The sequence below is a fragment of the Pseudophryne corroboree genome, chromosome 3, assembly GCF_028390025.1.
Source record: "Pseudophryne corroboree isolate aPseCor3 chromosome 3, aPseCor3.hap2, whole genome shotgun sequence".
Lineage (NCBI taxonomy): Eukaryota > Metazoa > Chordata > Amphibia > Anura > Myobatrachidae > Pseudophryne > Pseudophryne corroboree.
In genome coordinates, this window is record NC_086446.1 from 331053486 (window position 1) to 331076945 (window position 23460).

Sequence of the window (23460 nt, forward strand, 5' to 3'; positions counted from 1 at the left end):
TATACTTATGCATATTTAGTAAACTGTCAACCATTTGGTGGTATATTGGGTATACTGTAGATTCCATTTTGTCTAAGTAACCTTCAGTGGCTTCAAGAAGTCTCATTTTGACAAATAAAAAACTGTCAAAATGAAATTGCAGGTTTTTATCTTACCTTGCTTTTTTCTAAGAAACAATGAGTGGCTTAAAAGAATAGGCTCTTTTTGACAAACAAAAAGGTCAACAATTAATTGCAGGTTTTTGTTTTTTTTCTTTCTTCTTGGTCTGTATGCTTAAGTTGCACACAGTAAGAGACAAGTCTTAGGTTCCAACTATCATAAAAGTTCAAACTCTATAGGTAACCCCTAAATCTTGGCACTGAACTTTCCAAATATGCATACTTGGACAAAAATTTACCTTAAGGAAACATTTTAGCTATGCTACCAATACATTTTTTAATTGTTATGGTATTTTTAAAATGTAACATCTTTTTTTCCAGCGTATTGCATTTTTTTATTAAATAATTTGAGTTTTACTTTAAAAATGGTAAAATCTGAATAAGAAATTATTTAACTTGTGGCTTGTTGGTTTGGGTGTATGATTTTTGCTTTGGGTGCAAAAGGCCCCAGATTCATATCCTGGATAAGCCTGTTTTCTCAGGTTCTTTAAAAGTGCTTAGTTCTATTATCTGATAGTATTTTAAAATACTTCCTAATGTATTTCAACAGGTTCACTTCCAATTTCATTAGTATGCATCAAAATGCATGAACAGTTGGCTCGTTGGTCTAGGGGTATGATTCTTGCTTAAGGTGCGAGAGGTCCTGGGTTCAAATCCCGGACGAGTCCATCTTCTCAGGTTCTTTTAAATCCCATGGTTCCATTATCTGATTGATGTCAAAAGCATCAAGTGAATTTTGCTTTTGAAAATCCATAAAAAAATATATACTTATGCATATTTAGTAAACTGTCAACCATTTGGTGGTATTTTGGGTATACTGTAGATTCCATTTTGTCTAAGTTACCTTGAGTGGCTTCAAGAAGTCTCATTTTGACAAATAAAAAACTGTCAAAATGAAATTGCAGGTTTTTCCTCTTACCTTGCTTTTTTCTAAAAAACAATGAGTGGCTTAAAAGATTAGGCTCTTTTTGACAAACAAAAAGGTCAACAATTAATTGCAGGTTTTTGTTTTTTTTTTCTTTCTTCTTGGTCTGTATGCTTAGGTTGCACACAGTAAGAGACAAGTCTTAGGTTCCAACTATCATAAAAGTTCAAACTCTATAGGAACCCCTAAATCTTGGCACTGAACTTTCCAAATATGCATACTTGGACAAAAATTTACCTTAAGGAAACATTTTAGCTATGCTACCAATACATTTTTTAATTGTTATGGTATTTTTAAAATGTAACATCTTTTTTTCCAGCGTATTGCATTTTTTTATTAAATAATTTGAGTTTTACTTTAAAAATGGTAAAATCTGAATAAGAAATTATTTAACTTATGGCTTGTTGGTCTGGGTGTATGATTTTTGCTTTGGGTGCAAAAGGCCCCAGATTCATATCCTGGATAAGCCTGTTTTCTCAGGTTCTTTAAAAGTGCTTAGTTCTATTATCTGATAGTATTTTAAAATACTTACTAATGTATTCCAACAGTTTCACTTCCAATTTTATTAGTATACATGAAAAAGCATTAACAGTTGGCTCGTTGGTCTAGGGGTATGATTCTCGCTTAGGGTGCGAGAGGTCCCGGGTTCAAATCCCGGACGAGCCCATCTTCTCAGGTTCTTTTAAATCCCATGGTTCCATTATCTTATTGATGTCAAAAGCATCAAGTGAATTTTGCTTTTGCCAATCCATCAAAAAAGTATATACTTATGCATATTTAGTAAACTGTCAACCATTTGGTGGTATATTGGGTATACTTTAGATTCCATTTTGTCTAAGTAACCTTGGGTGACTTCAAGAAGTCTCATTTTGATAAATAAAAAACTGTCAAAATGAAATTGCAGGTTTTTCCTCTTACCTTGCTTTTTTCTAAGAAACAATGAGTGGCTTAAAAGATTAGGCTCTTTTTGACAAACAAAAAGGTCAACAATTAATTGCAGGTTTTTGTTTTTTTTCTTTCTTCTTGGTCTGTATTCTTAAGTTGCACACAGTAAGAGACAAGTCTTAGGTTCCAACTATCAGAAAAGTTCAAACTCTATAGGAACCCCTAAATCTTGGCACTGAACTTTCCAAATATGCATACTTGGACAAAAATTTACCTTAAGGAAACATTTTAGCTATGCTACCAATACATTTTTAAATTGTTATGGTATTTTTAAAATGTAACATCTTTTTTTCCAGCTTATTGCATTTTTTAATTAAATAATTTGAGTTTTACTTTAAAAATGGTAAAATCTGAATAAGAAATTATTTAGCTTGTGGCTTGTTGGTCTGGGTGTATGATTTTTGCTTTGAGTGGAAAAGGCACCAGGTTCATATCCTGGATAAGCCTGTTTTCTCAGGTTATTTAAAAGTGCTTAGTTCTATTATCTGATAGTATTTTAAAATACTTACTAATGTATTCCAACAGTTTCACTTCCAATTTTATTAGTATACATGAAAAAGCACTAACAGTTGGCTCGTTGGTCTAGGGGTATGATTCTTGCTTAGGGTGCGAGAGGTCCCGGGTTCAAATCCCGGATGAGCCCATCTTCTCAGGTTCTTTTAAATCCCATGGTTCCAATATCTTATTGATGTCAAAAGCATCAAGTGAATTTTGCTTTTGCCAATCCATCAAAAAAGTATATACTTATGCAAATTTAGTAAACTGTCAACCATTTGGTGGTATATTGGGTATACTGTAGATTCCATTTTGTCTAAATAACCTTGGGTGGCTTCAAGAAGTCTCATTTTGATAAATAAAAAACTGTCAAAATGAAATTGCAGGTTTTTCTCTTACCTTGATTTTTTCTAAGAAACAATGAGTGGCTTAAAAGAATAGGCTCTTTTTGACAAACAAAAAGGTCAACAATTAATTGCAGGTTTTTGTTTTTTTTCTTTCTTCTTGGTCTGTATGCTTAAGTTGCACACAGTAAGAGACAAGTCTTAGGTTCCAACTATCAGAAAAGTTCAAACTCTATAGGAACCCCTAAATCTTGGCACTGAACTTTCCAAATATGCATACTTGGACAAAAATTTACCTTAAGGAAACATTTTAGCTATACTACCAATACATTTTTAAATTGTTATGGTATTTTTAAAATGTAACATCTTTTTTTCCAGCTTATTGCATGTTTTTATTAAATAATTTGAGTTTTACTTTAAAAATGGTAAAATCTGAATAAGAAATAATTTAACTTGTGGCTTGTTGGTCTGGGTGTATGATTTTTGCTTTGGGTGCAAAAGGCCCCAGATTCATATCCTGGATATGCCTGTTTTCTCAGGTTCTTTAAAAGTGCTTATTTCTATTATCTGATAGTATTTTAAAATACTTACTAATGTATTCCCACAGTTTCACTTCCAATTTTATTAGTATACATGAAAAAGCATTAACAGTTGGCTCGTTGGTCTAGGGGTATGATTCTCGCTTAGGGTGCGAGAGGTCCCGGGTTCAACTGCCGGACGAGCCCATCTTCTCAGGTTCTTTTAAATCCCATGGTTCCATTATCTTATTGATGTCAAAAGCATCAAGTGAATTTTGCTTTTGCCAATCCATCAAAAAAGTATATACTTATGCATATTTAGTAAACTGTCAACCATTTGGTGGTATATTGGGTATACTGTAGATTCCATTTTGTCTAAGTAACCTTCAGTGGCTTCAAGAAGTCTCATTTTGACAAATAAAAAACTGTCAAAATGAAATTGCAGGTTTTTATCTTACCTTGCTTTTTTCTAAGAAACAATGAGTGGCTTAAAAGAATAGGCTCTTTTTGACAAACAAAAAGGTCAACAATTAATTGCAGGTTTTTGTTTTTTTTCTTTCTTCTTGGTCTGTATGCTTAAGTTGCACACAGTAAGAGACAAGTCTTAGGTTCCAACTATCATAAAAGTTCAAACTCTATAGGTAACCCCTAAATCTTGGCACTGAACTTTCCAAATATGCATACTTGGACAAAAATTTACCTTAAGGAAACATTTTAGCTATGCTACCAATACATTTTTTAATTGTTATGGTATTTTTAAAATGTAACATCTTTTTTTCCAGCGTATTGCATTTTTTTATTAAATAATTTGAGTTTTACTTTAAAAATGGTAAAATCTGAATAAGAAATTATTTAACTTGTGGCTTGTTGGTTTGGGTGTATGATTTTTGCTTTGGGTGCAAAAGGCCCCAGATTCATATCCTGGATAAGCCTGTTTTCTCAGGTTCTTTAAAAGTGCTTAGTTCTATTATCTGATAGTATTTTAAAATACTTACTAATGTATTCCAACAGTTTCACTTCCAATTTTATTAGTATACATGAAAAAGCATTAGCAGTTGGCTCGTTGGTCTAGGGGTATGATTCTCGCTTAGGGTGCGAAAGTTCCCGGGTTCAAATCCCGGACGAGCCCATCTTCTCAGGTTCTTTTAAATCCCATGGTTCCATTATCTTATTGATGTCAAAAGCATCAAGTGAATTTTGCTTTTGCCAATCCATCAAAAAAGTATATACTTAAGCATATTTAGTAAACTGTCAACCATTTGGTGGTATATTGGGTATACTGTAGATTCCATTTTGTCTAAGTAACCTTGAGTGGCTTCAAGAAGTCTCATTTTGACAAATAAAAAACTGTCAAAATGAAATTGCAGGTTTTTCTCTTACCTTGCTTTTTTCTAAGAAACAATGAGTGGCTTAAAAGAATAGGCTCTTTTTGACAAACAAAAAGGTCAACAATTAATTGCAGGTTTTTGTTTTTTTTCTTTCTTCTTGGTCTGTATGCTTAAGTTGCACACAGTAAGAGACAAGTCTTAGGTTCCAACTATCATAAAAGTTCAAACTCTAAAGGAACCCCTAAATCTTGGCACTGAACTTTCCAAATATGCATACTTGGACAAAAATTTACCTTAAGGAAACATTTTAGCTATGCTACCAATACATTTTTTAATTGTTATGGTATTTTTAAAATGTAACATCTTTTTTTCCAGCGTATTGCATTTTTTTATTAAATAATTTGAGTTTTACTTTAAAAATGGTAAAATCTGAATAAGAAATTATTTAACTTATGGCTTGTTGGTCTGGGTGTATGATTTTTGCTTTGGGTGCAAAAGGCCCCAGATTCATATCCTGGATAAGCCTGTTTTCTCAGGTTCTTTAAAAGTGCTTAGTTCTATTATCTGATAGTATTTTAAAATACTTACTAATGTATTCCAACAGTTTCACTTCCAATTTTATTAGTAAACATGAAAAAGTATTAACAGTTGGCTCGTTGGTCTAGGGGTATGATTCTTGCTTAGGGTGCGAGAGGTCCCGGGTTCAAATCCCGGATGAGCCCATCTTCTCAGGTTCTTTTAAATCCCATGGTTCCATTATCTGATTGATGTCAAAAGCATCAAGTGAATTTTGCTTTTGAAAATCCATAAAAAAATATATACTTATGCATATTTAGTAAACTGTCAACCATTTGGTGGTATTTTGGGTATACTGTAGATTCCATTTTGTCTAAGTAACCTTGAGTGGCTTCAAGAAGTCTCATTTTGACAAATAAAAAACTGTCAAAATGAAATTGCAGGTTTTTCCTCTTACCTTGCTTTTTTCTAAGAAACAATGAGTGGCTTAAAAGATTAGGCTCTTTTTGACAAACAAAAAGGTCAACAATTAATTGCAGGTTTTTGTTTTTTTTTCTTTCTTCTTGGTCTGTATTCTTAAGTTGCACACAGTAAGAGACAAGTCTTAGGTTCCAACTATCAGAAAAGTTCAAACTCTATAGGAACCCCTAAATCTTGGCACTGAACTTTCCAAATATGCATACTTGGACAAAAATTTACCTTAAGGAAACATTTTAGCTATGCTACCAATACATTTTTAAATTGTTATGGTATTTTTAAAATGTAACATCTTTTTTTCCAGCTTATTGCATTTTTTAATTAAATAATTTGAGTTTTACTTTAAAAATGGTAAAATCTGAATAAGAAATTATTTAGCTTGTGGCTTGTTGGTCTGGGTGTATGATTTTTGCTTTGAGTGGAAAAGGCACCAGGTTCATATCCTGGATAAGCCTGTTTTCTCAGGTTCTTTAAAAGTGCTTAGTTCTATTATCTGATAGTATTTTAAAATACTTACTAATGTATTCCAACAGTTTCACTTCCAATTTTATTAGTATACATGAAAAAGCATTAACAGTTGGCTCGTTGGTCTAGGGGTATGATTCTTGCTTAGGGTGCGAGAGGTCCCGGGTTCAAATCCCGGATGAGCCCATCTTTTCAGGTTCTTTTAAATCCCATGGTTCCAATATCTTATTGATGTCAAAAGCATCAAGTGAATTTTGCTTTTGCCAATCCATCAAAAAAGTATATACTTATGCATATTTAGTAAACTGTCAACCATTTGGTGGTATATTGGGTATACTGTAGATTCCATTTTGTCTAAATAACCTTGGGTGGCTTCAAGAAGTCTCATTTTGATAAATAAAAAACTGTCAAAATGAAATTGCAGGTTTTTCTCTTACCTTGATTTTTTCTAAGAAACAATGAGTGGCTTAAAAGAATAGGCTCTTTTTGACAAACAAAAAGGTCAACAATTAATTGCAGGTTTTTGTTTTTTTTCTTTCTTCTTGGTCTGTATGCTTAAGTTGCACACAGTAAGAGACAAGTCTTAGGTTCCAACTATCAGAAAAGTTCAAACTCTATAGGAACCCCTAAATCTTGGCACTGAACTTTCCAAATATGCATACTTGGACAAAAATTTACCTTAAGGAAACATTTTAGCTATGCTACCAATACATTTTTAAATTGTTATGGTATTTTTAAAATGTAACATCTTTTTTTCCAGCTTATTGCATGTTTTTATTAAATAATTTGAGTTTTACTTTAAAAATGGTAAAATCTGAATAAGAAATAATTTAACTTGTGGCTTGTTGGTCTGGGTGTATGATTTTTGCTTTGGGTGCAAAAGGCCCCAGATTCATATCCTGGATATGCCTGTTTTCTCAGGTTCTTTAAAAGTGCTTATTTCTATTATCTGATAGTATTTTAAAATACTTACTAATGTATTCCCACAGTTTCACTTCCAATTTTATTAGTATACATGAAAAAGCATTAACAGTTGGCTCGTTGGTCTAGGGGTATGATTCTCGCTTAGGGTGCGAGAGGTCCCGGGTTCAACTGCCGGACGAGCCCATCTTCTCAGGTTCTTTTAAATCCCATGGTTCCATTATCTTATTGATGTCAAAAGCATCAAGTGAATTTTGCTTTTGCCAATCCATCAAAAAAGTATATACTTATGCATATTTAGTAAACTGTCAACCATTTGGTGGTATATTGGGTATACTGTAGATTCCATTTTGTCTAAGTAACCTTCAGTGGCTTCAAGAAGTCTCATTTTGACAAATAAAAAACTGTCAAAATGAAATTGCAGGTTTTTATCTTACCTTGCTTTTTTCTAAGAAACAATGAGTGGCTTAAAAGAATAGGCTCTTTTTGACAAACAAAAAGGTCAACAATTAATTGCAGGTTTTTGTTTTTTTTCTTTCTTCTTGGTCTGTATGCTTAAGTTGCACACAGTAAGAGACAAGTCTTAGGTTCCAACTATCATAAAAGTTCAAACTCTATAGGTAACCCCTAAATCTTGGCACTGAACTTTCCAAATATGCATACTTGGACAAAAATTTACCTTAAGGAAACATTTTAGCTATGCTACCAATACATTTTTTAATTGTTATGGTATTTTTAAAATGTAACATCTTTTTTTCCAGCGTATTGCATTTTTTTATTAAATAATTTGAGTTTTACTTTAAAAATGGTAAAATCTGAATAAGAAATTATTTAACTTGTGGCTTGTTGGTTTGGGTGTATGATTTTTGCTTTGGGTGCAAAAGGCCCCAGATTCATATCCTGGATAAGCCTGTTTTCTCAGGTTCTTTAAAAGTGCTTAGTTCTATTATCTGATAGTATTTTAAAATACTTACTAATGTATTCCAACAGTTTCACTTCCAATTTTATTAGTATACATGAAAAAGCATTAGCAGTTGGCTCGTTGGTCTAGGGGTATGATTCTCGCTTAGGGTGCGAAAGTTCCCTGGTTCAAATCCCGGACGAGCCCATCTTCTCAGGTTCTTTTAAATCCCATGGTTCCATTATCTTATTGATGTCAAAAGCATCAAGTGAATTTTGCTTTTGCCAATCCATCAAAAAAGTATATACTTAAGCATATTTAGTAAACTGTCAACCATTTGGTGGTATATTGGGTATACTGTAGATTCCATTTTGTCTAAGTAACCTTCAGTGGCTTCAAGAAGTCTCATTTTGACAAATAAAAAACTGTCAAAATGAAATTGCAGGTTTTTCTCTTACCTTGCTTTTTTCTAAGAAACAATGAGTGGCTTAAAAGAATAGGCTCTTTTTGACAAACAAAAAGGTCAACAATTAATTGCAGGTTTTTGTTTTTTTTCTTTCTTCTTGGTCTGTATGCTTAAGTTGCACACAGTAAGAGACAAGTCTTAGGTTCCAACTATCATAAAAGTTCAAACTCTAAAGGAACCCCTAAATCTTGGCACTGAACTTTCCAAATATGCATACTTGGACAAAAATTTACCTTAAGGAAACATTTTAGCTATGCTACCAATACATTTTTTAATTGTTATGGTATTTTTAAAATGTAACATCTTTTTTTCCAGCGTATTGCATTTTTTTATTAAATAATTTGAGTTTTACTTTAAAAATGGTAAAATCTGAATAAGAAATTATTTAACTTATGGCTTGTTGGTCTGGGTGTATGATTTTTGCTTTGGGTGCAAAAGGCCCCAGATTCATATCCTGGATAAGCCTGTTTTCTCAGGTTCTTTAAAAGTGCTTAGTTCTATTATCTGATAGTATTTTAAAATACTTACTAATGTATTCCAACAGTTTCACTTCCAATTTTATTAGTATACATGAAAAAGCATTAACAGTTGGCTCGTTGGTCTAGGGGTATGATTCTTGCTTAGGGTGCGAGAGGTCCCGGGTTCAAATCCCGGATGAGCCCATCTTCTCAGGTTCTTTTAAATCCCATGGTTCCATTATCTGATTGATGTCAAAAACATCAAGTGAATTTTGCTTTTGAAAATGCATAAAAAAATATATACTTATGCATATTTAGTAAACTGTCAACCATTTGGTGGTATTTTGGGTATACTGTAGATTCCATTTTGTCTAAGTAACCTTGAGTGGCTTCAAGAAGTCTCATTTTGACAAATAAAAAACTGTCAAAATGAAATTGCAGGTTTTTCCTCTTACCTTGCTTTTTTCTAAAAAACAATGAGTGGCTTAAAAGATTAGGCTCTTTTTGACAAACAAAAAGGTCAACAATTAATTGCAGGATTTTTTTTTTCTTTCTTCTTGGTCTGTATGCTTAGGTTGCACACAGTAAGAGACAAGTCTTAGGTTCCAACTATCATAAAAGTTCAAACTCTATAGGAACCCCTAAATCTTGGCACTGAACTTTCCAAATATGCATACTTGGACAAAAATTTACCTTAAGGAAACATTTTAGCTATGCTACCAATACATTTTTTAATTGTTATGGTATTTTTAAAATGTAACATCTTTTTTTCCAGCGTATTGCATTTTTTTATTAAATAATTTGAGTTTTACTTTAAAAATGGTAAAATCTGAATAAGAAATTATTTAACTTATGGCTTGTTGGTCTGGGTGTATGATTTTTGCTTTGGGTGCAAAAGGCCCCAGATTCATATCCTGGATAAGCCTGTTTTCTCAGGTTCTTTAAAAGTGCTTAGTTCTATTATCTGATAGTATTTTAAAATACTTACTAATGTATTCCAACAGTTTCACTTCCAATTTTATTAGTAAACATGAAAAAGTATTAACAGTTGGCTCGTTGGTCTAGGGGTATGATTCTTGCTTAGGGTGCGAGAGGTCCCGGGTTCAAATCCCGGACGAGCCCATCTTCTCAGGTTCTTTTAAATCCCATGGTTCCAATATCTTATTGATGTCAAAAGCATCAAGTGAATTTTGCTTTTGCCAATCCATCAAAAAAGTATATACTTATGCATATTTAGTAAACTGTCAACCATTTGGTGGTATATTGGGTATACTGTAGATTCCATTTTGTCTAAATAACCTTGGGTGGCTTCAAGAAGTCTCATTTTGATAAATAAAAAACTGTCAAAATGAAATTGCAGGTTTTTCTCTTACCTTGCTTTTTTCTAAGAAACAATGAGTGGCTTAAAAGAATAGGCTCTTTTTGACAAACAAAAAGGTCAACAATTAATTGCAGGTTTTTGTTTTTTTTCTTTCTTCTTGGTCTGTATGCTTAAGTTGCACACAGTAAGAGACAAGTCTTAGGTTCCAACTATCAGAAAAGTTCAAACTCTATAGGAACCCCTAAATCTTGGCACTGAACTTTCCAAATATGCATACTTGGACAAAAATTTACCTTAAGGAAACATTTTAGCTATGCTACCAATACATTTTTAAATTGTTATGGTATTTTTAAAATGTAACATCTTTTTTTCCAGCTTATTGCATTTTTTATTAAATGATTTGAGTTTTACTTTAAAAATGGTAAAATCTGAATAAGAAATAATTTAACTTGTGGCTTGTTGGTCTGGGTGTATGATTTTTGCTTTGGGTGCAAAAGGCCCCAGATTCATATCCTGGATATGCCTGTTTTCTCAGGTTCTTTAAAAGTGCTTATTTCTATTATCTGATAGTATTTTAAAATACTTACTAATGTATTCCCACAGTTTCACTTCCAATTTTATTAGTATACATGAAAAAGCATTAACAGTTGGCTCGTTGGTCTAGGGGTATGATTCTCGCTTAGGGTGCGAGAGGTCCCGGGTTCAACTGCCGGACGAGCCCATCTTCTCAGGTTCTTTTAAATCCCATGGTTCCATTATCTTATTGATGTCAAAAGCATCAAGTGAATTTTGCTTTTGCCAATCCATCAAAAAAGTATATACTTATGCATATTTAGTAAACTGTCAACCATTTGGTGGTATATTGGGTATACTGTAGATTCCATTTTGTCTAAGTAACCTTCAGTGGCTTCAAGAAGTCTCATTTTGACAAATAAAAAACTGTCAAAATGAAATTGCAGGTTTTTATCTTACCTTGCTTTTTTCTAAGAAACAATGAGTGGCTTAAAAGAATAGGCTCTTTTTGACAAACAGAAAGGTCAACAATTAATTGCAGGTTTTTGTTTTTTTTCTTTCTTCTTGGTCTCTATGCTTAAGTTGCACACAGTAAGAGACAAGTCTTAGGTTCCAACTATCATAAAAGTTCAAACTCTATAGGTAACCCCTAAATCTTGGCACTGAACTTTCCAAATATGCATACTTGGACAAAAATTTACCTTAAGGAAACATTTTAGCTATGCTACCAATACATTTTTTAATTGTTATGGTATTTTTAAAATGTAACATCTTTTTTTCCAGCGTATTGCATTTTTTTATTAAATAATTTGAGTTTTACTTTAAAAATGGTAAAATCTGAATAAGAAATTATTTAACTTGTGGCTTGTTGGTTTGGGTGTATGATTTTTGCTTTGGGTGCAAAAGGCCCCATATTCATATCCTGGATAAGCCTGTTTTCTCAGGTTCTTTAAAAGTGCTTAGTTCTATTATCTGATAGTATTTTAAAATACTTACTAATGTATTCCAACAGTTTCACTTCCAATTTTATTAGTATACATGAAAAAGCATTAGCAGTTGGCTCGTTGGTCTAGGGGTATGATTCTCGCTTAGGGTGCGAAAGTTCCCGGGTTCAAATCCCGGACGAGCCCATCTTCTCAGGTTCTTTTAAATCCCATGGTTCCATTATCTTATTGATGTCAAAAGCATCAAGTGAATTTTGCTTTTGCCAATCCATCAAAAAAGTATATACTTATGCATATTTAGTAAACTGTCAACCATTTGGTGGTATATTGGGTATACTTTAGATTCCATTTTGTCTAAGTAACCTTGGGTGGCTTCAAGAAGTCTCATTTTGATAAATAAAAAACTGTCAAAATGAAATTGCAGGTTTTTCCTCTTACCTTGCTTTTTTCTAAGAAACAATGAGTGGCTTAAAAGATTAGGCTCTTTTTGACAAACAAAAAGGTCAGCAATTAATTGCAAGTTTTTGTTTTTTTTCTTTCTTCTTGGTCTGTATGCTTAAGTTGCACACAGTAAGAGACAAGTCTTAGGTTCCAACTATCAGAAAAGTTCAAACTCTATAGGAACCCCTAAATCTTGGCACTGAACTTTCCAAATATGCATACTTGGACAAAAATTTACCTTAAGGAAACATTTTAGCTATGCTACCAATACATTTTTAAATTGTTATGGTATTTTTAAAATGTAACATCTTTTTTTCCAGCTTATTGCATTTTTTAATTAAATAATTTGAGTTTTACTTTAAAAATGGTAAAATCTGAATAAGAAATTATTTAGCTTGTGGCTTGTTGGTCTGGGTGTATGATTTTTGCTTTGAGTGGAAAAGGCACCAGGTTCATATCCTGGATAAGCCTGTTTTCGCAGGTTATTTAAAAGTGCTTAGTTCTATTATCTGATAGTATTTTAAAATACTTACTAATGTATTCCCACAGTTTCACTTCCAATTTTATTAGTATACATGAAAAAGCATTAACAGTTGGCTCGTTGGTCTAGGGGTATGATTCTCGCTTAGGGTGCGAGAGGTCCCGGGTTCAACTGCTTGACGAGCCCATCTTCTCAGGTTCTTTTAAATCCCATGGTTCCATTATCTTATTGATGTCAAAAGCATCAAGTGAATTTTGCTTTTGCCAATCCATCAAAAAAGTATATACTTATGCATATTTAGTAAACTGTCAACCATTTGGTGGTATATTGGGTATACTGTAGATTCCATTTTGTCTAAGTAACCTTCAGTGGCTTCAAGAAGTCTCATTTTGACAAATAAAAAACTGTCAAAATGAAATTGCAGGTTTTTATCTTACCTTGCTTTTTTCTAAGAAACAATGAGTGGCTTAAAAGAATAGGCTCTTTTTGACAAACAAAAAGGTCAACAATTAATTGCAGGTTTTTGTTTTTTTTCTTTCTTCTTGGTCTGTATGCTTAAGTTGCACACAGTAAGAGACAAGTCTTAGGTTCCAACTATCATAAAAGTTCAAACTCTATAGGTAACCCCTAAATCTTGGCACTGAACTTTCCAAATATGCATACTTGGACAAAAATTTACCTTAAGGAAACATTTTAGCTATGCTACCAATACATTTTTTAATCGTTATGGTATTTTTAAAATGTAACATCTTTTTTTCCAGCGTATTGCATTTTTTTATTAAATAATTTGAGTTTTACTTTAAAAATGGTAAAATCTGAATAAGAAATTATTTAACTTGTGGCTTGTTGGTCTGGGTGTATGATTTTTGCTTTGGGTGCAAAAGGCCCCAGATTCATATCCTGGATAAGCCTGTTTTCTCAGGTTCTTTAAAAGTGCTTAGTTCTATTATCTGATAGTATTTTAAAATACTTACTAATGTATTCCAACAGTTTCACTTCCAATTTTATTAGTATACATGAAAAAGCATTAGCAGTTGGCTCGTTGGTCTAGGGGTATGATTCTCGCTTAGGGTGCGAAAGTTCCTTGGTTCAAATCCCGGACGAGCCCATCTTCTCAGGTTCTTTTAAATCCCATGGTTCCATTATCTTATTGATGTCAAAAGCATCAAGTGAATTTTGCTTTTGCCAATCCATCAAAAAAGTATATACTTATGCATATTTAGTAAACTGTCAACCATTTGGTGGTATATTGGGTATACTGTAGATTCCATTTTGTCTAAATAACCTTGAGTGGCTTCAAGAAGTCTCATTTTGACAAATTAAAAACTGTCAAAATGAAATTGCAGGTTTTTCTCTTACCTTGCTTTTTTCTAAGAAACAATGAGTGGCTTCAAAGAATAGGCTCTTTTTGACAAACAAAAAGGTCAACAATTAATTGCAGGTTTTTGTTTTTTCTTTCTTCTTGGTCTGTATGCTTAAGTTGCACACAGTATGAGACAAGTCTTAGGTTCCAACTATCAGAAAAGTTCAAACTCTATAGGAACCCCTAATTCTTGGCACTGAACTTTCCAAATATGCATACTTGGACAAAAATTTACCTTAAGGAAACATTTTAGCTATGCTACCAATACATTTTTAAATTGTTATGGTATTTTTAAAATGTAACATCTTTTTTCCAGCTTTTTGCATTTTTTTATTAAATAATTTGAGTTTTACTTTAAAAATGGTAAAATCTGAATAAGAAATTATTTAGCTTGTGGCTTGTTGGTCTGGGTGTATGATTTTTGCTTTGAGTGGAAATGGCACCAGGTTCATATCCTGGATTAGCCTGTTTTCTCAGGTTCTTTAAAAGTGCTTAGTTCTATTATCTGATAGTATTTTAAAATACTTACTAATGTATTGAAACAGTTTCACTTCCAATTTTATTAGTATACATGAAAAAGCATTAGCAGTTGGCTCATTGGTCTAGGGGTATGATTCTCGCTTAGGGTGTGAGAGGTCTTGGGTTCAAATCCCGGACGAGTCCACCTTCTCAGGTTCTTTTAAATCCCATGGTTCCATTATCTGATTGATGTCAAAAGCATCAAGTGAATTTTGCTTTTGAAAAACCATAAAAAAATATATACTTATGCATATTTAGTAAACTGTCAACCATTTGGTGGTATTTTGGGTATACTGTAGATTCCATTTTGTCTAAGTAATCTTGAGTGGCTTCAAAGAAGTCTCATTTTGACAAATTAAAAACTGTCAAAATGAAATTACAGGTTTTTCTCTTACCTTGCTTTTTTCTAAGAAACAATGAGTGGCTTCAAAGAATAGGCTCTTTTTGACAAACAAAAAGGTCAACAATTAATTGCAGGTTTTTGTTTTTTTCTTTCTTCTTGGTCTGTATGCTTAAGTTGCACACAGTATGAGACAAGTCTTAGGTTCCACCTATCAGAAAAGTTCAAACTCTATAGGAACCCCTAAATCTTGGCACTGAACTTTACAAATATGCATACTTGGACAAAAATTTACCTTAAGGAAACATTTTAGCTATGCTACCAATACATTTTTAAATTGTTATGGTATTTTTAAAATGTAACATCTTTTTTTCCAGCTTATTGCATTTTTTTATTAAATAATTTGAGTTTTACTTTAAAAATGGTAAAATCTGAATAAGAAATTATTTAGCTTGTGGCTTGTTGGTCTGGGTGTATGATTTTTGCTTTGGGTGCAAAAGGCCCCAGATTCATATCCTGGATATGCCTGTTTTCTCAGGTTCTTTAAAAGTGCTTAGTTCTATTATCTGATAGTATTTTAAAATACTTACTAATGTATTGAAACAGTTTCACTTCCAATTTTATTAGTATACATGAAAAAGCATTAGCAGTTGGCTCATTGGTCTAGGGGTATGATTCTCGCTTAGGGTGTGAGAGGTCTTGGGTTCAAATCCCGGACGAGTCCACCTTCTCAGGTTCTTTTAAATCCCATGGTTCCATTATCTGATTGATGTCAAAAGCATCAAGTGAATTTTGCTTTTGAAAAACCATAAAAAAATATATACTTATGCATATTTAGTAAACTGTCAACCATTTGGTGGTATTTTGGGTATACTGTAGATTCCATTTTGTCTAAGTAATCTTGAGTGGCTTCAAAGAAGTCTCATTTTGACAAATTAAAAACTGTCAAAATGAAATTACAGGTTTTTCTCTTACCTTGCTTTTTTCTAAGAAACAATGAGTGGCTTCAAAGAATAGGCTCTTTTTGACAAACAAAAAGGTCAACAATTAATTGCAGGTTTTTGTTTTTTTCTTTCTTCTTGGTCTGTATGCTTAAGTTGCACACAGTATGAGACAAGTCTTAGGTTCCACCTATCAGAAAAGTTCAAACTCTATAGGAACCCCTAAATCTTGGCACTGAACTTTACAAATATGCATACTTGGACAAAAATTTACCTTAAGGAAACATTTTAGCTATGCTACCAATACATTTTTAAATTGTTATGGTATTTTTAAAATGTAACATCTTTTTTTCCAGCTTATTGCATTTTTTTATTAAATAATTTGAGTTTTACTTTAAAAATGGTAAAATCTGAATAAGAAATTATTTAGCTTGTGGCTTGTTGGTCTGGGTGTATGATTTTTGCTTTGGGTGCAAAAGGCCCCAGATTCATATCCTGGATATGCCTGTTTTCTCAGGTTCTTTAAAAGTGCTTAGTTCTATTATCTGATAGTATTTTAAAATACTTACTAATGTATTCCAACAGTTTCACTTCCAATTTTATTAGTATACATGAAAAAGCATTAACAGTTGGCTCATTGGTCTAGCGGTATGGTTCTCGCTTAGGGTGCGAGAGGTCCCGTGTTCAACTCCCGGACGAGCCCATCTTCTCAGGTTCTTTTAAATCCCATGGTTCCATTATCTTATTAATGTCAAAAGCATCAAGTGAATTTTGCTTTTGCCAATCCATCAAAAAAGTATATACTTATGCATATTTAGTAAACTGTCAACCATTTGGTGGTATATTGGGTATACTGTAGATTCCATTTTGTCTAAGTAACCTTCAGTGGCTTCAAGAAGTCTCATTTTGACAAATAAAAAACTGTCAAAATGAAATTGCAGGTTTTTATCTTACCTTGCTTTTTTCTAAGAAACAATGAGTGGCTTAAAAGAATAGGCTCTTTTTGACAAACAAAAAGGTCAACAATTAATTGCAGGTTTTTGTTTTTTTTCTTTCTTCTTGGTCTGTATGCTTAAATTGCACACAGTAAGAGACAAGTCTTAGGTTCCAACTATCATAAAAGTTCAAACTCTATAGGAACCCCTAAATCTTGGCACTGAACTTTCCAAATATGCATACTTGGACAAAAATGTACCTTAAGGAAACATTTTAGCTATGCTACCAATAAATTTTTTAATTGTTATGGTATTTTTAAAATGTAACATCTTTTTTTCCAGCTTATTGCATTTTTTTATTAAATAATTTGAGTTTTACTTTAAAAATGGTAAAATCTGAATAAGAAATTATTTAGCTTGTGGCTTGTTGGTCTGGGTGTATGATTTTTGCTTTGAGTGGAAAAGGCACCAGGTTCATATCCTGGATTAGCCTGTTTTCTCAGGTTCTTTAAAAGTGCTTAGTTCTATTATCTGATAGTATTTTAAAATACTTACTAATGTATTCCAACAGTTTCACTTCCAATTTTATTAGTATACATGAAAAAGCATTAGCAGTTGGCTCATTGGTCTAGGGGTATGATTCTCACTTAGGGTGCGAGAGGTCCTGGGTTCAAATCCCAGACGAGTCCATCTTCTCTGATTCCTTTAAATCCCATGGTTCCATTATCTGATTGATGTCAAAAGCATCAAGTGAATTTTGCTTTTGAAAATCCATAAAAAAATATATACTTATGCATATTTAGTAAACTGTCAACCATTTGGTGGTATATTGGGTATACTGTAGATTCCATTTTGTCTAAGTAATCTTGAGTGGCTTCAAAGAAGTCTCATTTTGACAAATTAAAACTGTCAAAATGAAATTACAGGTTTTTCTCTTACCTTGCTTTTTTCTAAGAAACAATGAGTGGCTTCAAAGAATAGGCTCTTTTTGACAAACAAAAAGGTCAACAATTAATTGCAGGTTTTTGTTTTTTTCTTTCTTCTTGGTCTGTATGCATAAGTTGCACACAGTATGAGACAAGTCTTAGGTTCCAACTATCAGAAAAGTTCAAACTCTATAGGAACCCCTAAATCTTGGCACTGAACTTTCCAAATATGCATACTTGGACAAAAATGTACCTTTAGGAAACATTTTAGCTATGCTACCAATACATTTTTTAATTATTATGGTATTTTTAAAATGTAACATCTTTTTTTCCAGCTTATTGCATTTTTTTTATTAAATAATTTGAGTTTTACTTTAAAAATGGTAAAATCTGAATAAGAAATTATTTAGCTTGTGGCTTGTTGGTCTGGGTGTATAATTTTTGCTTTGGGTGCAAAAGGCCCCAGGTTCATATCCTGGATGAGCCTGTTTTCTTATGTTCTTTAAACGTGCTTAGTTCTATTATCTGATAGTATTTTAAAATACTTACTAATGTATTCCAACAGGTTCACTTCCAATTTCATTAGTATGCATCAAAATGCATGAACAGTTGGCTCGTTGGTCTAGGGGTATGATTCTTGCTTAGGGTGCGAGAGGTCCCGGGTTCAAATCCCGGACGAGTCCATCTTCTCAGGTTCTTTTAAATCCCATGGTTCCATTATCTGATTGATGTCAAAAGCATCAAGTGAATTTTGCTTTTGAAAATCCATACAAAAATATATACTTATGCATATTTAGTAAACTGTCTACCGTTTGGTGGTATATTGGGTATACTGTAGATTCCATTTTGTCTAAGTAATCTTGAGTGGCTTCAAAGAAGTCTCATTTTGACAAATTAAAAACTGTCAAAATGAAATTACAGGTTTTTCTCTTACCTTGCTTTTTTCTAAGAAACAATGAGTGGCTTCAAAGAATAGGCTCTTTTTGACAAACAAAAAGGTCAACAATTAATTGCAGGTTTTTGTTTTTTTCTTTCTTCTTGGTCTGTATGCTTAAGTTGCACACAGTATGAGACAAGTCTTAGGTTCCACCTATCAGAAAATTTCAAACTCTATAGGAACCCCTAAATCTTGGCACTGAACTTTACAAATATGCATACTTGGACAAAAATTTACCTTAAGGAAACATTTTAGCTATGCTACCAATACATTTTTAAATTGTTATGGTATTTTTAAAATGTAACATCTTTTTTTCCAGCTTACTGCATTTTTTTATTAAATAATTTGAGTTTTACTTTAAAAATGGTAAAATCTGAATAAGAAATTATTTAACTTGTGGCTTGTTGGTCTGGGTGTATGATTTTTGCTTTGGGTGCAAAAGGCCCCAGATTCATATCCTGGATAAGCCTGTTTTCTCAGGTTATTTAAAAGTGCTTAGTTCTATTATCTGATAGTATTTTAAAATACTTACTAATGTATTCCAACAGTTTCACTTCCAATTTTATTAGTATACATGAAAAAGCGTTAACAGTTGGCTCGTTGGTCTAGGGGTATGATTGTATCCTAGGGTGCGAGAGGTCCCGGGTTCAAATCCTGGACGAGCCCATCTTCTCAGGTTCTTTTAAATCCCATGGTTTCATTATCTTATTGATGTCAAAAGCATCAAGTGAATTTTGCTTTTGCCAATCCATCAAAAAAGTATATACTTATGCATATTTAGTAAACTGTCAACCATTTGGTGGTATATTGGGTATACTGTAGATTCCATTTTGTCTAAGTAACCTTGAGTGGCTTCAAGAAGTCTCATTTTGACAAATAAAAAACTGTCAAAATGAAATTGCAGGTTTTTCCTCTTACCTTGCTTTTTTCTAAGAAACAATGAGTGGCTTAAAAGATTAGGCTCTTTTTGACAAACAAAAAGGTCAACAATTAATTGCAGGTTTTTGTTTTTTTTCTTTCTTCTTGGTCTGTATGCTTAAGTTGCACACAGTAAGAGACAAGTCTTAGGTTCCAACAATCATAAAAGTTCAAACTCTATAGGAACCCCTAAATCTTGGCACTGAACTTTCCAAATATGCATACTTGGACAAAAATTTACCTTAAGGAAACATTTTAGCTATGCTACCAATACATTTTTTAATTGTTATGGTATTTTTAAAATGTAACATCTTTTTTTCCAGCGTATTGCATTTTTTTATTAAATAATTTGAGTTTTACTTTAAAAATGGTAAAATCTGAATAAGAAATTATTTAACTTATGGCTTGTTGGTCTGGGTGTATGATTTTTGCTTTGGGTGCAAAAGGCCCCAGATTCATATCCTGGATAAGCCTGTTTTCTCAGGTTCTTTAAAAGTGCTTAGTTCTATTATCTGATAGTATTTTAAAATACTTACTAATGTATTCCAACAGTTTCACTTCCAATTTTATTAGTGTACATGAAAAAGCATTAACAGTTGGCTCGTTGGTCTAGGGGTATGATTCTTGATTAGGGTGCGAGAGGTCCCGGGTTCAAATCCCGGGCGAGTCCATTTTCTCAGGTTCTTTTAAATCCCATGGTTCCATTATCTGATTGATGTCAAAAGCATCAAGTGAATTTTGCTTTTGAAAATCCATACAAAAATATATACTTATGCATATTTAGTAAACTGTCTACCGTTTGGTGGTATATTGGGTATACTGTAGATTCCATTTTGTCTAAGTAATCTTGAGTGGCTTCAAAGAAGTCTCATTTTGACAAATTAAAAACTGTCAAAATGAAATTACAGGTTTTTCTCTTACCTTGCTTTTTTCTAAGAAACAATGAGTGGCTTCAAAGAATAGGCTCTTTTTGACAAACAAAAAGGTCAACAATTAATTGCAGGTTTTTGTTTTTTTCTTTCTTCTTGGTCTGTATGCTTAAGTTGCACACAGTATGAGACAAGTCTTACTTTCCACCTATCAGAAAAGTTCAAACTCTATAGGAACCCCTAAATCTTGGCACTGAACTTTACAAATATGCATACTTGGACAAAAATTTACCTTAAGGAAACATTTTAGCTATGCTACCAATACATTTTTAAATTGTTATGGTATTTTTAAAATGTAACATCTTTTTTCCAGCATATTGCATTTTTTTAATTAAATAATTTGATTTTTACTTTAAAAATGGTAAAATCTGAATAAGAAATTATTTAGCTTGTGGCTTGTTGGTCTGGGTGTATGATTTTTGCTTTGGGTGGAAAAGGCCCCAGGTACATATCCTGGATTAGCCTGTTTTCTCAGGTTCTTTAAAAGTGCTTAGTTCTATTATCTGATAGTATTTTAAAATACTTACTAATGTATTCCAACAGTTTCACTTCCAATTTCATTAGTATACATGAAAAATGCATAAACAGTTGGCTCGTTGGTCTAGGGGTATGATTCTCGCTTAGGCTGCGAGAGGTCCCGGATTCAAATCCCGGACGAGCCCATCTTCTCAGATTCTTTTAAATCCCATGGTTCCATTATCTGATTGATGTCAAAAGCATCAAGTGAATTTTGCTTTTGAAAATCCATAAAAAAATATATACTTATGCATATTTAGTAAACTGTCAACCATTTGGTGGTATATTGGGTATATTGTAGATTCCATTTTGTCTAAGTAATCTTGAGTGGCTTCAAAGAAGTCTCATTTTGACAAATTAAAAACTGTCAAAATGAAATTACAGGTTTTTCTCTTACCTTGCTTTTTTCTAAGAAACAATAAGTGGCTTCAAAGAATAGGCACTTTTTGACAAACAAAAAGGTCAACAATTAATTGCAGGTTTTTGTTTTTTTCTTTCTTCTTGGTCTGTATGCATAAGTTGCACACAGTATGAGACAAGTCTTAGGTTCCAACTATCAGAAAAGTTCAAACTCTATAGGAACCCCTAAATCTTGGCACTGAACTTTCCAAATATGCATACTTGGACAAAAATTTACCTCAAGGAAACATTTTAGCTATGCTACCAATACATTTTTAAATTGTTATGGTATTTTTAAAATGTAACATCTTTTTTTCCAGCCTATTGCATTTTTTTATTAAATAATTAGAGTTTTACTTTAAAAATGGTAAAATCTGAATAAGAAATTATTTAGCTTGTGGCTTGTTGGTCTGGGTGTATAATTTTTGCTTTGGGTGCAATAGGCCCCAGGTTCATATCCTGGATGAGCCTGTTTTCTTATGTTCTTTAAACGTGCTTAGTTCTATTATCTGATAGTATTTTAAAATACTTACTAATGTATTCTAACAGGTTCACTTCCAATTTCATTAGTATGCATCAAAATGCATGAACAGTTGGCTCGTTGGTCTAGGGGTATGATTCTTGCTTAGGGTGCGAGAGGTCCCGGGTTCAAATCCCGAACGAGTCCATCTTCTCAGGTTCTTTTAAATCCCATGGTTCCATTATCTGATTGATGTCAAAAGCATCAAGTGAATTTTGCTTTTGAAAATCCATACAAAAATATATACTTATGCATATTTAGTAAACTGTCTACCGTTTGGTGGTATATTGGGTATACTGTAGATTCCATTTTGTCTAAGTAATCTTGAGTGGCTTCAAAGAAGTCTCATTTTGACAAATTAAAAACTGTCAAAATGAAATTACAGGTTTTTCTCTTACCTTGCTTTTTTCTAAGAAACAATGAGTGGCTTCAAAGAATAGGCTCTTTTTGACAAACAAAAAGGTCAACAATTAATTGCAGGTTTTTGTTTTTTTCTTTCTTCTTGGTCTGTATGCTTAAGTTGCACACAGTATGAGACAAATCTTAGGTTCCACCTATCAGAAAATTTCAAACTCTATAGGAACCCCTAAATCTTGGCACTGAACTTTACAAATATGCATACTTGGACAAAAATTTACCTTAAGGAAACATTTTAGCTATGCTACCAATACATTTTTAAATTGTTATGGTATTTTTAAAATGTAACATCTTTTTTCCAGCTTACTGCATTTTTTTATTAAATAATTTGAGTTTTACTTTAAAAATGGTAAAATCTGAATAAGAAATTATTTAACTTGTGGCTTGTTGGTCTGGGTGTATGATTTTTGCTTTGGGTGCAAAAGGCCCCAGATTCATATCCTGGATAAGCCTGTTTTCTCAGGTTCTTTAAAAGTGCTTAGTTCTATTATCTGATAGTATTTTAAAATACTTACTAATGTATTCCAACAGTTTCACTTCCAATTTTATTAGTATACATGAAAAAGCGTTAACAGTTGGCTCGTTGGTCTAGGGGTATGATTGTATCCTAGGGTGCGAGAGGTCCCGGGTTCAAATCCTGGACGAGCCCATCTTCTCAGGTTCTTTTAAATCCCATGGTTCCATTATCTTATTGATGTCAAAAGCATCAAGTGAATTTTGCTTTTGCCAATCCATCAAAAAAGTATATACTTATGCATATTTAGTAAACTGTCAACCATTTGGTGGTATATTGGGTATACTGTAGATTCCATTTTGTCTAAGTAACCTTGAGTGGCTTCAAGAAGTCTCATTTTGACAAATAAAAAACTGTCAAAATGAAATTGCAGGTTTTTCCTCTTACCTTGCTTTTTTCTAAGAAACAATGAGTGGCTTAAAAGATTAGGCTCTTTTTGACAAACAAAAAGGTCAACAATTAATTGCAGGTTTTTGTTTTTTTTCTTTCTTCTTGGTCTGTATGCTTAAGTAGCACACAGTAAGAGACAAGTCTTAGGTTCCAACTATCATAAAAGTTCAAACTCTATAGGAACCCCTAAATCTTGGCACTGAACTTTCCAAATATGCATACTTGGACAAAAATTTACCTTAAGGAAACATTTTAGCTATGCTACCAATACATTTTTAA

General features: G+C 32.6%; 15 non-coding genes across 15 annotated transcripts; all 15 read left to right on the forward strand.

Moving 5' to 3' along the window:
• The first annotated feature begins 754 nt into the window (after positions 1–754).
• On the forward strand, positions 755–826 carry TRNAL-AAG (transfer RNA leucine (anticodon AAG)). The gene has a single exon. It is a non-coding gene; the product is annotated as a tRNA-Leu (tRNA).
• Positions 827–1677: 851 nt separating this feature from the next.
• On the forward strand, positions 1678–1749 carry TRNAP-AGG (transfer RNA proline (anticodon AGG)). The gene has a single exon. It is a non-coding gene; the product is annotated as a tRNA-Pro (tRNA).
• An 850-nt stretch (positions 1750–2599) lies between these two features.
• Positions 2600–2671, forward strand: TRNAP-AGG (transfer RNA proline (anticodon AGG)). Its single transcript has one exon. It is a non-coding gene; the product is annotated as a tRNA-Pro (tRNA).
• An 849-nt stretch (positions 2672–3520) lies between these two features.
• Positions 3521–3592, forward strand: TRNAP-AGG (transfer RNA proline (anticodon AGG)). The gene has a single exon. It is a non-coding gene; the product is annotated as a tRNA-Pro (tRNA).
• An 850-nt stretch (positions 3593–4442) lies between these two features.
• TRNAP-AGG (transfer RNA proline (anticodon AGG)) lies at positions 4443–4514 on the forward strand. The gene has a single exon. It is a non-coding gene; the product is annotated as a tRNA-Pro (tRNA).
• An 849-nt stretch (positions 4515–5363) lies between these two features.
• TRNAP-AGG (transfer RNA proline (anticodon AGG)) lies at positions 5364–5435 on the forward strand. The gene has a single exon. It is a non-coding gene; the product is annotated as a tRNA-Pro (tRNA).
• An 850-nt stretch (positions 5436–6285) lies between these two features.
• TRNAP-AGG (transfer RNA proline (anticodon AGG)) lies at positions 6286–6357 on the forward strand. The gene has a single exon. It is a non-coding gene; the product is annotated as a tRNA-Pro (tRNA).
• Positions 6358–7206: 849 nt separating this feature from the next.
• Positions 7207–7278, forward strand: TRNAP-AGG (transfer RNA proline (anticodon AGG)). The gene has a single exon. It is a non-coding gene; the product is annotated as a tRNA-Pro (tRNA).
• Positions 7279–9049: 1771 nt separating this feature from the next.
• On the forward strand, positions 9050–9121 carry TRNAP-AGG (transfer RNA proline (anticodon AGG)). Its single transcript has one exon. It is a non-coding gene; the product is annotated as a tRNA-Pro (tRNA).
• An 846-nt stretch (positions 9122–9967) lies between these two features.
• Positions 9968–10039, forward strand: TRNAP-AGG (transfer RNA proline (anticodon AGG)). The gene has a single exon. It is a non-coding gene; the product is annotated as a tRNA-Pro (tRNA).
• An 848-nt stretch (positions 10040–10887) lies between these two features.
• TRNAP-AGG (transfer RNA proline (anticodon AGG)) lies at positions 10888–10959 on the forward strand. The gene has a single exon. It is a non-coding gene; the product is annotated as a tRNA-Pro (tRNA).
• An 850-nt stretch (positions 10960–11809) lies between these two features.
• Positions 11810–11881, forward strand: TRNAP-AGG (transfer RNA proline (anticodon AGG)). The gene has a single exon. It is a non-coding gene; the product is annotated as a tRNA-Pro (tRNA).
• A 6371-nt stretch (positions 11882–18252) lies between these two features.
• TRNAP-AGG (transfer RNA proline (anticodon AGG)) lies at positions 18253–18324 on the forward strand. Its single transcript has one exon. It is a non-coding gene; the product is annotated as a tRNA-Pro (tRNA).
• Positions 18325–21015: 2691 nt separating this feature from the next.
• TRNAP-AGG (transfer RNA proline (anticodon AGG)) lies at positions 21016–21087 on the forward strand. The gene has a single exon. It is a non-coding gene; the product is annotated as a tRNA-Pro (tRNA).
• An 848-nt stretch (positions 21088–21935) lies between these two features.
• On the forward strand, positions 21936–22007 carry TRNAP-AGG (transfer RNA proline (anticodon AGG)). Its single transcript has one exon. It is a non-coding gene; the product is annotated as a tRNA-Pro (tRNA).
• The last annotated feature ends 1453 nt before the right edge of the window (positions 22008–23460 follow it).